The sequence below is a fragment of the Pongo abelii genome, chromosome 3 (genome assembly GCF_028885655.2).
Source record: "Pongo abelii isolate AG06213 chromosome 3, NHGRI_mPonAbe1-v2.0_pri, whole genome shotgun sequence".
NCBI classification, from domain to species: domain Eukaryota; kingdom Metazoa; phylum Chordata; class Mammalia; order Primates; family Hominidae; genus Pongo; species Pongo abelii.
This window is the reverse complement of record NC_071988.2, coordinates 211,313,622-211,333,564: the sequence shown is the minus strand read 5'-3', so window position 1 is coordinate 211,333,564 and position 19,943 is coordinate 211,313,622. Positions and strand designations below refer to the sequence as shown.

The window sequence follows — 19,943 nt, the reverse complement described above, 5'->3', positions numbered from 1 at the left end:
GAGTTAATTTATTTATTCTATTGAGTTGTTTGATTTTTTTTGTTATGGCAAATGATGCGTCTCTGAACATTTTTGTATCAATTTCCTGTTGCCATGTGCAAGAGTTACTCAAGGGAAATGGTTCCCCAACTTCTCCATGTGTTAAAGCACATATATTTGTGTACTTTTTGGCATAAGTAGTTGGAGCTGCTCACAGTAGGTGGTGTCAAACCCATGAGCTGTGACTGCCCCAGACCCTGCCCTTCATTTCCGAGGGTGAAGGTGCAGAAGTTCTCAGGCGCAGCTTGAACCTACTCATGGTTTATCAGTGTGCCTCAGGTGATACCAGCAGATGAAATGTGAACTTGTGGGAATGAATACCTTAATTTCTGCATAATGACAGTTTTTGGAAACAGTTTTATCAAAGTAGCAGCAGAAAACAGATGTTAGAGTTAAATAGTGATAATTGAAAACAATCAATAAATGCATATTTATAAAGTTGTAGGCAGAGAAAAGAAAGGCTAGGAGCCTCTGGGAGCTGTTATTCAGCCTAGATCTGTAGGGAAGGGACAAGGGAAGAGAGAGTAGTTACAAAAACTTAGAGAAAGTAGCTAGAACATTGAACTACCTGGCCTAACGGAGAGGGAAATGACCAAACTCCAAGGCCTGGCAGAAAGGGGGTCAGGGAAATAAATATCTGATCCATTTAGCTCCCACCTTCTGATCTTCTGTTGGTCTCCCACTGCCAAACCCAGTTGGATACCAGAGGGCAAGGGAGACTTACAATGTAGGACATTAAAGTCAGCTTTGCTGCATTCAGAGGACAGACAAGAATGGACAGTGCATATGGAGTGGCAAATCAAAGGATCACAGGATTGACAGCAACTTACACTCTTGCAAGAAAGGTGTAGATCTTTTTACGCTTCCTATGCACGCCAGCATTTTGTATTACGAAACAATGATATTATCTCTCCATTTATTCAGATATTTAAAAGTCTTCCAATAAACCCTGGTAATTTTCTCTAAGATAGATCTGGTCCAAATTTTAAAAATTTAATCCTTGAGATAACATTGAATCCAAACTTAATTTTTGGTATAAACTGGTTGTTTTATTATGATTTTAATACTGAGGTTGTACATGTTTTCTTATGTTTATCAGCCATTTTTTAATCTTTCTCTGAGATTTTTCTCAATTGTTTTGCTCATTTTTCTATTGGGTTTATTAAATTTTTGCATTTTGATGAATTTATTTTCTAATATAATACTTTGTTACATATTTCCCTCTAAATGCAACATTCACTGCATTCCATGTATTAATTTTATTTTAGTATTTTCATTATTATTCTGTTCAAATAATAATTAATTTGGTATTTTCACATTTCTGGTATTATTTTCTCTCAGAAATGATGTCAAAGTTGCTTCTTTTTTGGTAATATTCTAAATAACCTTTTAAAATGTATATATTATTGTATTTTTGTTATTCATGTTTTTACCTAATTTCTTTGAGTCATGAAATATTTTCTGTATGATATTAATTATTTAATATTTACTGATATAGGAGTTGTGACCTCCTTATTTTTTAAATGTGCACATGAAAGGAATGTGTGTTCTTCAATATTTGCATGCAGTGTTTCATATATTCCAACAAATGTTCCTCAAAAATAACTCATTTCTTTATTAATACTTTACTTTTCTACTTCGTCTTTAATTACTGCAAACTATGTGGTAAGATTGCTCCTTTAGGTGGTGATATTTTTCCATTTAGAAATTATTCAAATGGATTTATGCAATTTTAGAATTGCTATATATTCCTGGTGACTTGAACATTTATTAATAATTAGTGACCTTCCTTATCTCTAGTATTTAATAATACTTTAAGTCTCTAATGTATGGTAAAAATATAGATACCCCATTATCATAATTACTGGATACGATCAATTTTTTGTCTGGGTATACCCAGATATTTATCATTTTCGTTATTGTCTACTTCTAATTTCCTTTCCCACCTTTCATACCAGCTGATTTTTTCTTCCTGAAACTTATCATTTATAAGTTCCTTTTGTAAATGTTTCGGCCTTATCTTAATATGTTTTAAAGTTTTCCTTGATATTGAAAGATAGTTCAGCTGGCTGTATAATATGAAGTTGATCATTATTTTTGTCTAAGCAGTTGAAGATATCCTGCTGCTCTCTTAACAGTTTAACTTTTGCTGCTGAGAAATAAGCTGTTTGCCTAAATGTCATTGTGTGTTGGTAAACTTTCTCTTTGATTTAGTCTAAGAATTTTCCTCGGTGTTTTGTGTTCTACATCTTTGCTATGATACATCCAAGTGCTCATTTCCTTCCACCGATTTCACTTTGGATTTTTGATCTTCCTAGATCTATCAGTTTGTGTGTGTGCTTGTGTGTGTGTGTGTGTTTCAGTTTTCAAACATCCAAGCCAATATCTCTTCAAATATTTCCTGTAACTTATATTAGACTTTATTCTCTACTTCCCAAGGCTATCAAGCTTTATCCATATTTTTCACTTAATTATCTTTCTATGCTGCACCCTGTTGCTTCCTCAGATATATATCTTTCTACCTCATTCATTTTCAACCAATCTGCTGTTTAATAAATCCATAGAATTTCTTTTGTCAATAATTGTATTTGTCTATTTTAGACGGGTTTTAAAATTATTTTCTATTATTTTCTCATACACAAGTTTTATTGTTTCTTACTGTCATGAACAGAGCGAGGTTAGAAATAACCAGGTCCACACATATTTGTCTCTTTCCACCATGTCAGGCTTTTATTGACGCCATTTCATTCACAGAAGCCATACTCTCCATGGAGTTCCCAAGGAAGGAATTCTCCTTCCTATTTCCCAGTTACTCGCTAGGCAGAGCCAGGAACACACAGGCTCAAGCCACTCCACAGGCCAGTCAATACGCAAACAAAACATAATGCTATACTTAATCAGTATATCAATGGTGTAGGTTAAACATTTCACAACAAATAAAGTCATGTTTAACATCAAAAGGAAAAAGAGATAGGAGAATGGGTTAACCAATCAGTCCAGGGGAAGTGAAGAAGACAAAAGGTGTCCTGGTCTGGGCCGGGGGGTCCTTCGGTCTTCCGAGAAAGTCTTTGAGGAGGCTGGGTCCTCCGAGGCAGATGCCAAGTTTTTATCACAAGTGACTGCAAGATGGTGTCGGTTAAGATGGCCATTTCGAGCGGCTGAAGACCTAGTCTTTGATAGTCAGTCGTGTGGTGAGAACTGACAGTGGAAGAGAGTGTTTGTTCGTGTCCTTATCTGGTTGGAAGCAGTCTTTATTTGCGTTATGTGTTTATTATACAAAACATCCTTGTTGGCAGAGTACCCTGTGAAATATAAAATAGAGTCATTTTCTAAGATAGAGTTAGTTATGTCAGGGGTGCTCTACATACATATCTAATACAGTCGCATAGTTTCTTACCTCATTATACTTTGAATATCCTCTTCTGTTTTATTAAGCTTTCTAAAAATACTCATTTTATATTTTTATTAATATCATTTCAGTAGCCACACTGGCAGCATCTTTTCTTTTGCCTTTACTGTGTTGATTTGTTTCTATGACTGCTGCATAATTTCCATTGCAAACTCATCTTTTATGAAACATACTTCAAAATGAATTCTTCCAGTCCACAGAATCTTTGTGGTTTTTTGGTACTACAAATGCAGTATTTTGCATTACCAACGCAAGGCAGATTTAAATTTAATTATCATCTTACTTTTTTTTGTGGGAAGGGGATAAATTGTGAATTGTAGCCAAACCTACTTGAGAGTCACATTTTTTATAAATTATCAAGGGGATCTTATTTTAACCTAGATCCAAGGGAGTTTCTTTATTTTTTTGTCTGCTTTTTTGAGGAGTCAGTTTTTTCCCTTCTTCTAAGTCCTCCTTTCATGGGAGTTGCTTTTTGTAATTCCCAGCATTATGCATCAGTTTTGAATTTGGTACGCTTTTTACACTACAGCCTTTATCTCCTGCTGAACTCAAATTTTTAAAGAATCAATTTTGCAGATGCTACTGATATAGACAATATATATCTTTGTTTTCCTTGTATTACACATGATGTTGAAATGATTTACAGCTAAGAAAGGGGATTCCTGTATAGCATGTAATTCAAAATGCAGCACCTCTGCAACCTCACATCTGCAGGGATACTATTTCAGAAACAGGATAAATTATTTACATGATTGATTTCTGCTAGTTCTAGGGTATAAAATTTTGTAATTTACTGAAATGATGACAAGTTACAGGAAATTAAAAAATATAAACCTTAGCATCTTAGATTCCTAAAAATCATCCACTAATATATGACAGAAGTATTTTAAATATCTCAGGCTTAGTATTTAACATTTGAAAATATTTGTTCACCTTATTAGAATTCATTTTTTATGAAAATATTTTGCCTTCTTTCTAAAAATAAATTCCTTATGCACTTAGAAGAATAAGAGAGGAAAACTTTATATTTGGGACATCAGTAAACTTGACACTTATGATAGCATTCCATCTGGGCTTTGTTGCAATAGAATTACATCCTTTTTAATTGTCTCTGATTTGAATCCTGCTGGTTTCTTCTTCCAAGCACATGGTCAGCCTCCAGCAATTTCCTGCCCTGCTAATAGGTATGCAGGCTCAGAGGAGGACGAGAGGCCCCATTATTCACTGATGGCTGCAATGTCAGCAGCAGACACTATTTTGGGGGTTAAGGTTGCCTTTGTTTTATTCTCTTTGAGATAGTTATTCCTAAGAGGAAGTTGCTCACTACATCGATGTAGGATATTACAAATTCTCTTTGTCTCCTTGTAGAGGAAATCAGAATAGTAGCCAGCAAAGTTCGTCAAAATAGAATACTGACCAACAGTGCTGAAATAAATTATGGGAAGCTGAAAATAATAACAAAATGCCTAGATGGCTTTCTCCCTTCATGTGCAGCCTTCTACTTGAGAATAAAATTGCCCATGTAAATCAGTTTTGTTTAATACTCTCAAGTAGAACCAAGATTCATATTATTAACAAGAAAAGAAGTGAGCATACTAGTTTTCAATTAAGGAATTCTTTTTAGAAATTGAGCAATATGTAGGTTTTTTTGTTTTTGTTTTGTTTGAGACGTAGTTTTCTCTTGTTGCCCAGGTTGGAGAGCAATGGCATGATCTCAGCTCACTGCAACCTCTGCCTCTTGGGTTGAAGCAATTCTCCAGCCTCAGCCTCCTGAGTAGCTGGATTACAGGCACCTGCCACCACGCCTGGCTAACTTTTGTATTTTTAGTAGAGATGGGGTTTCATCATGTTGGCCAGGCTGGTCTCGAACTCCTGACCTCACGTAATCCACCCACCTTGGCCTCCCATATTGCTGGGATTACAGGCATGAGTTGCCACGCCTGGCCTAATATGTTGGCATTTTTAAGGAATATATATGAGTTGAGGAAGAAAAAAAATCAAAAACTACATATTTAGAGGCTGTCTCCATGAAACAGAGTTGACCTTATAAATGACATAAAGCAGATTTTTTTTTTTTTTTGAGACAGAGTCTCACTCTGTCACCCAGGCTGGAGTGCAGTGGCATGCTCTCTGCTCACTGCAAGCTCCGCCTTCTGGGTTCACGCCATTCTCCTGCCTCAGCCTCCCGAGTAGCTAGGACCACAGGTGCCCGCCACCACACCTGGCTAATTTTTTTGTATTTTTAGTAGAGACGGGGTTTCACTGTGTTAGCCAGGATGGTCTCAATCTCCTGACCTCGTGATCCACCCGCCTCAGCCTCCCAAAGTGCTGGGATTTACAGGTGTGAGCCACCGTGCCCAGCCAACATAAAGTGGGTTTTTAAAAATAATTTATGTAGATAGCAGTGAATAAGGTGAAAAAAATTGAAGAAAGAATGTAGAGCAGAATTTCACAGTGAGTTCTTCACTCTCTGCATATAAATTATTGGGGATAAGTCTGTGTGGTTTCGATTTTTTTTTTTTTTTGAGACAGAGTTTCACTCTTGTTGCCCAGGCTGGAGTGTAATGGCACAGTCTAGGCTCACTGCAACCTCTGCCTCCCGGGTTCAAGCAATTCTCCTGCCTCAGCCTCCCATGTAGCTGGGACTGCAGGCATGCACCACCACGGCCAGCTAATTTTTTTTTTTTTTTTTTTTTTTTTAGTAGAGACGGATTTTCACCATGTTGGTCAAGCTGGTCTCAAACTCCTGTCCTCTGGTGATCCACCCTTCTCAGCCTCCCAAAGTGCTGGGATTACAGGTGTGAGCCACCACACCAGGCCCAGGTCTTTAAAAAGTATCTTACCTGTATTATCTGCTTCCCAGCCTGAAGTCAACTTCATGTGAACAATTGTTGTCTGTGTTATTACAACAAAGACACTGTAAGTAGGACCTGTTTATTTAATTTCTATTGTTGTTTCTTATGTGGTAGGTATGTTTTATGTTGTCGTGGAGTGTTTTTTTAAAGAACGCTAATAGATTTTTACTTAACAGTTATTTTTTGTAGGACTGGTTTATCATGATTTTATTGCCTTATTTTATTCAATCATTTATTTTTAGATTAAAAAAAGTTTACACATATTTATCAACAACTTACTTTCTGTAGTATTTACTATTTCTAAATAATTTTGTATCTATTATTCATGTAATTTTTAAACTAAGACTGTAAGTTAGGAAAGACAAATGCTAGATTTCTACAACACTGGACTAAAAATCATTTATTCAATATTCCTATTTTACACATGAGAGAAATTCAAAAACTTCAGGGCCAAATCTAGCTAGTTTGTGGACCCATTAGCACCATTTTAGGTTTGAATAAATAGAGGATTGATGAAGTTACCAAGAACAAAGTTAGCATGGTATAGTGCAGATGGTTGTTCAAAACCAAACCTTCTATCATTAATATTCTATATTTGTTTCCATTTTATTATTTTTATTTTTTACTTTTCTTCCTGGAGCTATTCATCATGAACTGTTATTTCCATTTTATCCTATTTTTTTAGGTTGGTTTTAAATTTCTGACAAATATTTCTTGAGTTATTTAAATCAGTTATCTGGTCCTTTCATGATAGACTGTTTTATTTGCTCGATTTGGTATATTTTTAAATTTCACCTATCAAAGAGAAAACCGAATATCTCTTGTTATTTTTACAAACCACATGCTGGCCTAATCGTGATTTGAGTAGATTATAGAAAGTAGGGTTAGAAATGTTTGGACTGAAATCCCCAAATCCTGACTGTTAGATCACTGACCTTCATAAGTACATAGGAAATTTCCAGGAGGATTTATTTCCCAATGGACCAGATTACGTTCACAGAGAAGGTGCAATTGAAATTGCATATAGGGATTTTAAAACGTGCCACAAACTGCACTTTGTTTTTGTGTTTCTACTTTTAAGTAAGAAGTTTGACATTAAATGTCTTAGACACATCTATTTTTAAAGAAATCATTCTGATAATAAACCAGAATGAATTACCATAACATTTATAGTTTCAAATATCAACATCTCAATTCCAACAAAAACCGAGTTCATCTTATGATTTGTGTTTATATCCTTACCTCATTAATGACTTTATGAAAAAAAGTCATTTAGATTTAAAAAAATTCCTTTGCCTATATAAAAAATATATCACATATTTTGGAATTAGCAGTATAAATAGAAAATAACAAATTTCTAGTGAGAACAAACAGAACAAGTAAGATGAATCACAAAATAGACTAAATAGTTTGAGCTGGCTGGGCAAACTCAAGTCTATTGAAAGGTGACTTCATGTATGAGGTCACAAGGGAGCCTGCCACTGAGATTGCCTGTGACCAAGACGTTTTTGATCTTCTACCTTTGAAAAGGTGTGTAGCACAGAAAAATGTTGATATAATTTCTGTGTTAGTTTATTTGCATTCAGTAGCAAAACAAACAGAGAGGGAAATAATTTGTATTAAGGGCTGGCTATGTTGCTTTATAACCATGAATTTATCTAATTCTCACAACCCAAATATAGATTGGATTATACACATGAACAGATTAGCACACTGAGGAGTATCCATCATGAATTTGCATACGGAAATTGCTTTAGTGAGAGCTCTTCGGGCCAACACTTGCCTTAAAGGCAGTGAAGAAGAATTGAGCAGGCAAAGACATTGAGTGGTAGCTCAGGCCTCAACTGACACAGAGCACTTCCCAAGCTGGAATGGCCATTCAGAGGTGGTGGGAATTGAGGCAAGGAGGTTGTGTTGTGGTTCCAGTAATTTGGCAAGCAGGAGGAGTGGCACCCAGCGGCTTCTTCACTTCTGTAATTCTGCGAGTGGGCGGGAGTGGTGCCCAGTAGCCTATTCTCTTCTGTTGTTCAGTGAGCAGGAGGGAGGGTTACAGCTCTTTCACTGCCACCACCCACAGCTCAGCGAATGGGAGGGTTACAGCTCTTTCACTCCTGCTGCCTGCAGCTCAGAAAATTCCAAGTTCTTGTCTCACGACCAAGAGGAATAAGATATGCAGCCACTGGAGAGTGAGTAAGGCAGAGAAGAATTTTATTGAGTGACAGAAGGAAAGCTCTCAGCTGCAAGAGGGGACCTGAAAGTGGGTGGCCATCTATGAGGCTGAGTCTGAGGTTTTTAGTGGGCTTAGAATAGGGGACCATGTGCTGATTGGTCCATGAGTGGCCTTGGAAAAAGCACCCTTCAATGGGGTAAAAGGCATCATTCCAAAGGAACTAATCAAGAGAGAGTGGGTAAGACAGAGATGGAAGTTCTCACCCCCGTTGTGGACTCTGTCTGGAACTGGCAGCTTGGTTTTCAGGCTTTGAACTGTCCTTGGCTTGAAGGTTGGGTTTCACTGGGGACCTGTCCTTGTCTGCCTAGGAATTTATCTGTCTCCTGTTACTATCAGTTGGATCCTATGCCAGTGCACTGACCAGTCATTGCATGTAGGCTGCCCTCGGAAGAAGTGGCGTGATCTTGAGCAGGTGAAGATGCTTTTTGTAATTAAGGGAAATTCTTGGAGAATGCTCACAGCTGAAATCTGTCAGCTGACAACTTTCTCAGGAGCTGGAGGATTCAATCCTTTCATCTTAAAAAAGACTTGAGTGCTACAGTACAGCAACATATGCAATGCTAGGATTCACTTGCTTCACACAAATTCTATAATTTGTTCTTTAAGATTCTGCTAGATTTTTTTTCCTGAGAAAAACTGACAAGAGGGATGTTAATGGAACAAGCCATACCTGTTCATGGGCTGCAACTGGTACTGGTCATCATTCTCTTCTACTGGTCATTCTAAATTTCTTTCACCTTCAGCTACGACTTCTGTTAGTCTAGACACCTTACTTCGTGAGATTACCAACATCTTCCTCACTGTGAAGTCTAAAGCTCTGGTCACTATGGATTTCTCAAGCTACAGCTTCTGTATTTGTCCATTTACAATCAAAATTGGATAAGTGGGTTCTAAGAGATAACAAAGTGGGTGCTAAAGGTACCCTGTGTACTTTCACTATACAACAGCAAACCTACCTCTTCATGACATTGAGGGTTATCCTCCACATCCTCTCACCCCAGGAAGATGGTTCTTCTCGTTCTTATTTGGGTATGAGGAGCCTAAGTTCTCTGGATGGCAGCTGCAGCTTTATGTTTAATATCATTGCTGAGACCTCCTCTGCAGAACTATCCTCTCTTTAGGAGCCAGAACTTCTGAGTCCAGAGTTGCCGAGCAAGAAATCACAAAGTCACTAGACAGGTTACTGGGAGTAACCTATTGGTTGGACCCCTACTGGGTCCTCTTTTTCCACCCCTAGACTCCCAGACCTAAGGAGTTTACCAATTGGAGGCCCAGCACCATAGGTGATTATTAATTTTTTTTTTGAGACGGATTCTCGCTCTGTCACCCAGAATGGAGTGCAGTGGCATGATCTTGGTTCACTGCAAGCTCTGCCCCCTGGGTTCAAGCGATTCTCATGCCTCAGCCTCCCAAGTAGCTGGGACTACAGGCATGCACCACCACACCCAGCTAAATTTTTTTTATTTTTAGTAGAGACGGGGTTTTGCTATGTTAGCCAGGCTGGTCTTGAACTCCTGGGATTACACGTGTAAACCACCATGCCCAGCTGGAGGCGAACATCTTAAGAAACCACTTAAAACTATTTCCTGGGATCTAGAAAGCACTATACTACCCCCTTTTGGCAACAACAAACAAAACAATAAATACAGTGGGCTAAGTATCATCACTATTATTGGTGGAAAAAAAAAAGACCAAATTCATCACAAGGGAATAAAAATATTTGTCAATGTGAAAGGATCCTAAGGGTTTTTTTTGTGCCTCAAGTGTTCAAATTATTTTATTTTGCTATATAAAATAATTCAAAGGTTTCATGGTCATTTGATTGACATGCATAAAATATTATTCCATCAGGCAATCTAATTATTCTTAGGAGAATGTGCTCTTAAAAATCTGTTCTCCTATACTGCATTGTAAAAGACAAATTGAATTGACAATAAGATTATGTGCATGTCAAATGTGGTTCATTGCCTGACAGAAACATGTTGGCTGACAAAAGTATCAAAAGTCTTACTCAAAATCCCACTTTTTATTTTTAATTATTTGTGAAGACCAAAGTCCAAGGATATGTCTCATATTAATTTAATCTTTCCCTTTTTGGAAAGATTTTGTAATAAAATATAAAATTAAGCTGAATTGACATACCTTTCTTCAGAAGACATTTGGCATCAATGGAAATAATTATTATACTCTTTTCTAGAATGCCTGGATAAATTGTGAACTGAGCATAATTTATCAGAATGTTATTTTCCTTCAAGAAATGAAACAAGGAAACACTGTAATCCATTCACCTTCCATGATGCCATTTGCTTCAGACAGTTTCCCACACTATGAGCTCCTACAGGAAAATCACTATCTTTCTTACAAGGAAAAAATGAGGCAAGTTACCATATCATTACCTATATTTCAAAAAGGTGAATGATTAAAAATGTCTGCCCTGGGAGATCACCGTATTTGCATGTCTGTGCTTTCACAAGCACTATTACCCTCAGCTATAATTCATTTTTGAAATGCCAAAAATGAGGTAGAATAATGTTTACCAGATTTAACCTTGTTCACTTTAGTGGTTGAACTGAATCCTCGAATAGGGGCAAAAGAGACGAAAGTGAAAAAATAACAAAATTAGCAGTCCCCATCTAGAGATTTGTGTGTACAGTCAATTGTGTTTATTAGCATAACTTTGAGAGGCTAAAATGTTATGCTTATTTATAAGAAGCACTGGATGCACAAACAATAGCAGCAGTATATATATAATGATGACAAACTAACATGAGGTACATTTGAATTTGAGAGTTAATTCGTAGTGATCTAGTGGAGTTTGGAGTAAAGCACAGTGACTTCCAACAGTGTTTTGGCACTGTGACCTTAGACAGCTCTCCAGCACATGGGCAATCTTCCTGCCTCAGCCTCCCAAAGCACTGGGGTTACAGGCATGAGCTACAGGGCACATCTCTCAGTTTAAATCTAAAGCCAGAAATAACAAAGCTCAGTGAGGAATGCATGCTGAAAGCTGAGATAGGCTGAAAGCGAGTCTTCTTTCACCAAACAGCTCAGTTGTGAATTCAAAGGAAAAGTTTTGGGCTTGGTGTGGTGGCTCATGTCTGAAATCCCAGCACTTTGGAGGCCGAGGCAGGTGGATCATTTGAGGTGAGGAGTTGCAGACCAGCCTGGCCACTATGTTGAAATCCTGTCTCTACTAAAAATACAAAAATTAGCTGAGCATGGTGGTGCATGCCTGTAACCCCAACTACTAAGGAGGCTGAGGCAGGAGAATTGCTTGTACCTAGGAGGCAGAGGTTGCAGTGAGCTTAGATTGCACCACTGCACTCCAGCCTGGGTGATAGAGTAAGTATGACTCTGTCTCAAAAAAAAAAAAAAAAAAGGAAGTTCTGGAAGGAATTAAAAGTGAGACTCTAATGAGCACACCAGTGATAAGAATGCCAAACAGCCTAATATGGAGAAAGTTTTAGTGTCTGGATAGAAGATCAAATCAGTTGGAATATTCCCTTAAACTGAAGATTAATCTGGAGCAAGGTCCTAATTCTTTTCTGTTCCTGAAGGCAGACAGAGGTGAGGAAACCGCAAAAGAAAAGTTGCAAGCGAGCAGAAGTTAGTTGCTAAGGCTTAAAGAAAGAAGCAGTCTTCATTCATTTAAAAAAAGTGGAAGATGAAGCAGTAATTGCTGATCTATAAGCTGCAACAAGTTATCCAGAACATTTAGCTAAGATTATTGATGAAGGTCGCTACCTGAAACAACGGATTTTCAATGTAGATGAAATGGCCTTCTATTGGAAAAACATGTCATCTAGGGTTTTCATAGCTAGAGAGGAGAAGTCAATGCTTGGCTTCAAAATTCAAAGGACAGGCTGACTCTCCCACTAGGGGATAATGCAGCTGGTGACTATAAGTTGAAGACAATGCTTATTTACTACCCCAAAAATCCTAGGTCCCTTAAGGATTATGCTAAATCTCTGCCCATGCTCATGCTCTATAAATGGAAGAACAAAGCCTACATGACAACACATTACAGCATGGTTTACTCAATATTTTAAGCCCACTGTTGAGACCTACATAAAAAGATTCATTTCAAAATATTACTGCTTCCTGACCATGCATCTGGTCACCCAAGAGTTCTAATGGAGAAGTACAAGGAAATTAATTTTGTTTCCATGCACATTAACACATGGTCATTTCATAGCCCATGAATAAAGGAGTAATTTCAACTTTCAAGTCTTACTATTTAAGCAATACATTTCATGTGGCTATCACTTCCATAGGTAATGATTCATCTGAGGCATCTAGGCCAGGTAAATTGAAAACCTTCTGGAAAGGATTTACCACTCTAGATGCCATTAAATACATTTGTGTTTCATGAGAGGTGTTCAAAATAGCAATATTAACAGGAGTTTGGAAGAAGCTGATTTTAACCCTCATGGATGACTTTGAAGGATTCAAGACTTCAGTGGAAGAAGTCACTGCAGTTGTGGTGGAAATAGCAAGGGAGCTGAAATTAGAGATAAAGCCTGAAGATGTGACTGAATTGCTGCAATTGCATGATAGAACTTGAATGGAGGACAACTTGCGTCTTATGGATGAACAAGGAAAGTGGTTTCTTATGATGGAATCTACTCCTATGAATATGCTGTGAACACTGCTGAAATAACAACAAAGGATTTATAATATTCCATAACTTAGTTGAAAAGGTTGTGGCAGGGTTTGAGAAGATTGATTCCAATTTTGAAAGAAGGTCTACCATGCTACCTTGGGCAGAATGTAATCAAACAGAATTGGATGTTACAGAGAAATCTTGTGAAAGGAACAGTCAATGGATGTGGTAAACTTCATTGTTGTCTTTTTTTAAGAAACTGCCACAGGAACTTGAGCCTTCAGCAACTACCATCTTGATCAGTCTGCGGCCATTTACACTGAAGCTGATTCCTCCACCAGCAAAAAGCCTATGACTCCCTGAAGTCTCAGGTGATCATTAGCATTTTTAACAATAAAGTATTTTTTAATTTGTGTTCATTTCTTAGACATAATGCTCTTGCAAACTTAATAGAATATACTGTAGTGTAAACATAACTTTTGTATGCACTGGGAAACTCCAAAATTTGGATGACTCACTTTATAGTGAGATTCACTTTATTTTTGTGGCCTAACACCAAACCTGCAGAATCTCTGAGGTATGAGTATGGCTGTACTTATCATCTCAGACTGGGTGTCATGAATACTGTGCTCTACTACCCAGATCTCTATTTTGGGAAAGAAGTATGTTTCCTCCCAGCAATTCAGAAGGTTTTCCAGCAACTGATCTCAGTGGCTGGTCTTCTCCTGGAATTTCCTTCATCTGAAGATTGTTGTCTTACCCAAGAAGACATTCTTCCCCAAAGATGGCCCACCACAGAGGCAGGAACCAAAATGTCTGCTAGGACCCTTTGGGCTTTGAAATGGATGTATTTTATACCTGGAAATAGTGATCCAGTCACATACTGGGTGATATAAATTCTGTCAACATTGGGTGGAACCTAGATCAGGGAAAGTCCAGGCTAAGATGTAAATGGCCCTGGATCTTGGGTTATACGACCTTTTTATTCTGTCCATCAGCAGTGGGAAAAGATGCTCTGTGATGTTTCTAATAAGTCCCAATGACAGAATCATAAGGCAGATCCCTGGGCTTCTGGAGCAAGGTCATGCCATCTTCAGGAGAGTATTCTACACCAACTAAAAAAGGAAGTAGCTGAAGCCCAGTTCAGATATGTTGGCTCAGTGTAGCTCTGCTTATGAGTGTCTTGAAAGAGAATGAGGAGAGTAAGCTCTCCAGTTCAGCAGAATTTTGGGTGCTTTATCAGTTACTCTGTGTTGAAAAAGTAGTGTCCTTTGGTTCGGATTGCATTGACACATGTGTACTGGTGGGAGGCCAGGATATTTAATTGGAGGCAGGATGGATGGCTAGGGAATGGTCAGTTGATGGACTTATGGAAGTGGGTACTGACTGATTGCTATTGTCCTTGCATGGAATTCCCATCAGAAAGGAGCATCACTGAACAACCTAGACAGAATTGCATGGACGGTGGATGTGTGCCAGCTTTCTCATTACCCACTCCAGTGCCAATGTAGGGCACAAGTATGGAGGAGGTGGGAAGCAGCAATGGAGGCTGTGTGTGGGCCTACAGGAGAGGCTCCTTCTCATTAAGCCTGATCTATCTACTGCTGCTGCTGAATGTCCCATGTGCCAGCAGGAAGTTAACTCTGTGCTTCCAAAAGAGCACCTCCCTCAAGAAGAGGAGCCGGACACTTGAAGCTGACTACATTGTCCCTCTCTAATATTCACAGTAATTTACACATTCTGAACAGGGCTTCCTCTTCCTTCACACCAGGGCTTCAGTCAACATTATTATTTAAGGCATTCAATAGTTTTTGATTCACCAGTAATCAATCTACATGACATCAATCCAAAGAACTTACTTTGTAACAAAGGAAATACAGCAATGGTTAAAGGATGGGATGTATGGGACCTAACATGAGCTGCACCATCCAGAAACTGCTGACCTGATGGAGTGATAGCAGAGCTATTGAAAGTTCAGCAAATGCACAAGGGAGCACTGTCCTTTGGGTAAATATACTGGATATGGTTTTGTTGTGTCCCCACCCAAATCTCATCTTGAATAACCACGTGTTGTGGATGGACCCGGTGGGAGGTAATTGAATCATGGAAGCAGGTCTTTCCTGTGCTGTTCCTGTGATAGTAAGTCTCACAAGATCTGATGGTTATTATAATGAGGAGTTTCCTGCACAAGCTCTCTCTTTGCCTGCTGCCAGCCATGTAAGACCTGACTTGCTCCTAATTGCCTTCTGCCATGACTGTGAGGCTTCCCCAGCCACGTGGAACTGTAAATCCTATTAAACCTCTTTCTTTTGTAAGTTGCCCAGTCTCAGATATGTCTTTATCAGCAGCATTAAAATGAACTAATACAGTAAATTGGTACCAATAGAGTGAGGCATTGCTGAAAAGATAACAAAAAATGTGGAAGTGACTTTGGAACTGGGTAACAGGCAGATGTTGTAACAGTTTGGAGAGCTCAGAAGAAGACAGGAAAATGTGGGAAAGTTTGGAACTTCCTAGAGACTTGTTGAATGGTTTTGACAAAAAGCCTGATAGCAATATGGACAATAAAGTCCAGGCTGAGGTGGTCTCAGATGGAGAGGAGGAACCTGTGGGAAACTGGAGAAAAAGTGACTCTTGTTATGTTTTAGCAAAGAGACTGGCAGCATTTGCCCCTGCCCTAGAGATTTGTGGAACTTTTAACTTGGGAGAGATGATTTAGGGTATCTGGCAGAATAAATTTCTAAGCAACAAAGCATTCAAGACGTGACTTTGGTGCTGTTAAAGGCATTCAGTTTTATAAGGGAAGCAGAGCATAAAAATTTGGAAAATTTGCAGCCTGACAATGTGATAGAAAAGAAAAACCCATTTTCTGAGGAGAAATTGAAGCTGGCTGCAGAAATTTGCATAAGTAATGAGGACCTGAATGTTAATCCCCAAGACAATGGGGAAGATGTCTCCAAAGCATGTCAGAGGTCTTAACAGCAGCCCCTACCATCACAGGCCTGAAGGCCTAGGAGAAAATGGTTTTTTGGGCCAGGCCCAGGGTCCCTGTGCTGTGTGCAGTCTAGGTAATCAGTGCCTTGCATCCCAGCCACTCCAGACATGACTAAAAGGGGCCAAGGTACAGTTCAGGCTGTTGCTTCAGAGGGTGGAAGCTGCAAGCCTTGGCAGCTTCCACATGGTATTGAGCCTGTGGGTTCACAGAAGTCAAGGATTAAGGTTTGGGAACCTCCGCCTAGATTTCAGAAAATGTATGGAAATGCCTGGATGCCCAGGCAGAAGTTTGCTGCAGGAGTGCAGCCCTCATGGAGAACCTCTGCTAGGGCAGTGCAGAAGGGAAATGTGAGGTCAGAACCCCCACACAGCCCCTACTATGGCACCACCTAGTGGAGCTGTGAAAAGAGGGACACTGTCCTCCAGATCCCAGAATGGTAGATCCACTGAGAGCTTGCACCATGCACCTGGAAAAGCCACAGACACTGAACACCAGACCATGAAAGCAGCCAGGAGGGTGGCTGTACCCTGCAAAGCCACAGGGGTGAAGCTGGCCAAGACCACAGGAATCCACCTCTTACCTCAGCGTGACTTGGATGTGAGACATGGTGTCAAAGGACATTATTTTGGAGCTTTAAGACTGCCCCACTGGATTTTGGACTTGCACAGGGCTTGTAACCCCTTTGTTTGGGCCAATATCTCTCATTTGGATTTGCTGTATTTATCCAGTGCCTGTACTGCCAATGTTTCTAGGAAGTAACCAACTTGCTTTTGATTTTGCAGGCTCATAAGTGGAAGGGACTTGCCTTTTCTTGGATGAGACTTTGGACTGTGGATTTTTGAGTTAATGCTGAAATGAGTTAAGACTTTGGGGGACTGTTGGGAAGGCATGATTGGGTTTGAAATGTGAGAGCATGAGATTTGGGAAGGGTCAGGGTTGGAATGATATGGTTTGGCTGTGTCCCCACCAAAATCTCACCTTGAATTCCCAAATGTCATGGGAGGGACCCAATGGGAGGTAATTGAATCATGGGGGCAGGTCTTTCCCGTGCTGTTCTCACAATAGTGAGTAAGTCACATGAGATCTGATGGTATTTATAAGGGAGAGTTTTCCTGCACAAGCTCTCTTTTTGCCGGCTGCCATCCATGTATGACATGACTTGGGACTCTTTGCCTTCCGCCATGATTTGTGAAGCTTCCTAAGCCATGTGGAGCTGTAAGTCCATTAAACCTCTTTCTTTTGTAAATTGCCAGTCTTGGGTGTGTCTTTATCAGCAGTGTGAAAATGGACTAATGCGATACTCATTAAATTAATAATCACCGGCCAGGTGTGGTGGCTCACACGTGAAATCCTAGCACGTTGGGAGGCTGAGGCAGGCAGACCACGAGGTCAGGAGATCAAGACCATCCTGACTAACATGGTGAAACCCCATCTTTACTAAAAATACAAAAAATTAGCCAGGTGTGGTGGTGGGTGCCTGTCGTCCCAGCTACTTGGGAGGCTGAGGCAGGAGAATCACTTGAACCTGGGAGGTGGAGGTTGCAGTGAGCTGAGATTGTGCCACTGCCCTCCAGCCTGGGTGACAGAGCAATTCTCTGTCTCAATTAAAAAAAAAAAAAAAAAGATGAAAGAAAAAATTTGAGTCTGAAAAGGATTTTATCTATTCAAAAGTGAGTGTAAATTATTACAAAGCATCCAGTGGTTTTGTAAAATTAGAATTAAATGTATTAAATATATTTTAATGTAACCCTACTATTTCAAAATATCAATTATTCATTCAATATCCATGAAGAATCCACATATTCCTGAAGTCACCAATCTGTTCAGTCATTGCTGTCAAATCCTGGATTCCTTCTTAAGATCATCCCATGAATCTTGCCCATATTATTATTGAGTAGTATACACAAGCTACTATTGACTATCCATTAAAAACAAAAACACATTTAAAAAGCTTTCAATTTTAACAAATAAATAATTCAGATAAGCATATATTTTTATTTCTCATTTTGCTTGAGGATATTGCTATATGTTCAGCTTTCCTATATTGTGATAAAATAGATATATGAATTATTTCATTTCACTTTTCTAATTTACAATCATGCTACATTGAAAGAACTTCTAGTAGAAAAGGGGAGGCTATTAAGGTAGCAACTTTCCAATAAGCTCTAAAGCTTGTGTGCTGTTAAAAGATTTTCTGCATTTACTCTTCCCACAGCAAAATGGCTGCCAAGCGTACTTTGGAGAATCTAGAGAAGAAAAAGTTAATTTCTATGTCTTCTAGTTTCAAGACAGAGAGAGCAGTGTCAGAAAAGTATTTTCTGGATCACCCACTGACCCCTGGGTGTTTTATGTTTGTTTATTTTTTCCCCATCCAAGCTAGGAACACAGCTAAGCGGAGCAGCATGATCCTGTTCCTAGGAAGACCAAGCCTGCCTTCCTCTGCGTGTTACTGTTGTGGTGGAAATTGGGGAGTTAGGAAACAATGGGGCGCTTGTACAGTTGACCCCTATGTATTTGCAAGTTAGAAATGAAATCATTTATTCCAATGATACTGACAGAGGACGTGAAATGAAAAAAGGTGATAAACAAGAAATTATCTGAAATTGTTCAGTCCACTTCCTCAGGGGCAACGCCATGTTCAGGGAGTGGGACTGGGGAGTGAGAGAAGGTGACACTGGAAATGGTGAGTCAACTATGCATGCTCCTGGACTGTCTTCGAGGCCACTGTAAGCATCTGTTTCAGCTATCTGTTGTGGCTAACCATCCCGCACTTTATTATACTTGAACAATTTATTATCATCTCTCATAGTTATCTGGGTTGGCTGCAGTTCTCATTTGAGGTTTCAAATGCAGGTGCAGATGGAGGTTGGCCAAGACTCAGTCATCCAAAGCCTGCCTCAGTCCAGGCAGGCGCTCTCACACCACGGGCAGTTGGCACTGGCTGACGTTGCAGAACTCTCCTGGGGCCGTGGACTAGAGCACCTACAGATGACTTCTCCACGTGGGTTGGGCCTCTCATGGCAAGGGTACCATGTTCCAAGCAGAGTTTCCCTAGGGTGAGCAGTCCAGAGAGAAGATACTAGGATTTGACTCTTTAAGATGTATCCTCAGAAGTCACACGACAGCACGTCCGCGGCATCATCGCAGTCACAGACTCCACACAGATGCAAGGTAGTTCAGACGCAGACTGCACCTTTCCATGGGTTAGTGGCAAGTCACATTACAAAAGACTATGTCGGATGGCAGATATTCTTGCAGCAGGCTTTTGAAAATACAATCTCCCATATAATTTTAAAATTATGAATTGTGATAATTACAAATCATTTGCAGAATATTGAGAAAGAAAAGATATAAATCCAATTAGGTAAGAAATTGTAGCTTAGCAAAATGAAAGCATTTTTTTAAAAATTATCAATTATAATTATCATAATGATCAATAATGGCAGGTTTCTGTGAAACTTCCAACCCCCTTGTGGGTAATATTGTAGCATGCATTGCATACTGGTTGTTACTGCATTCTAATAACCTGGAAGACCAAAAGCATTTGGGATTTTTTCAGAGTGAAATTATATGTTACTATAACATGCTAAAATCCCTCTTGATAATTCTGTTGATAAAATTCTAGTCCTTGCATTGAAATTATAACTTCATATCAAGGAAAACTCTTTTTACCACCTTCAAAAATTCACATTTTCCTGCTGAGGCTTTACCTGTGTCTAATATTGTTAAAGACAGCTCCGTTTATCCTGCAGTGTTGGTGAATCCAATACAAACTTTTCCTTGTAATTATGGGGAAGATGGGCAAAGAGGGA

General features: G+C 39.2%; 1 pseudogene; it reads left to right on the top strand.

Annotated features, from left to right (window-relative positions):
* LOC129059217 (endogenous retrovirus group K member 8 Gag polyprotein-like) overlaps positions 1–13,491 on the top strand; it is a 51,297-nt pseudogene extending 37,806 nt beyond the window's left edge.
* The last annotated feature ends 6,452 nt before the right edge of the window (positions 13,492–19,943 follow it).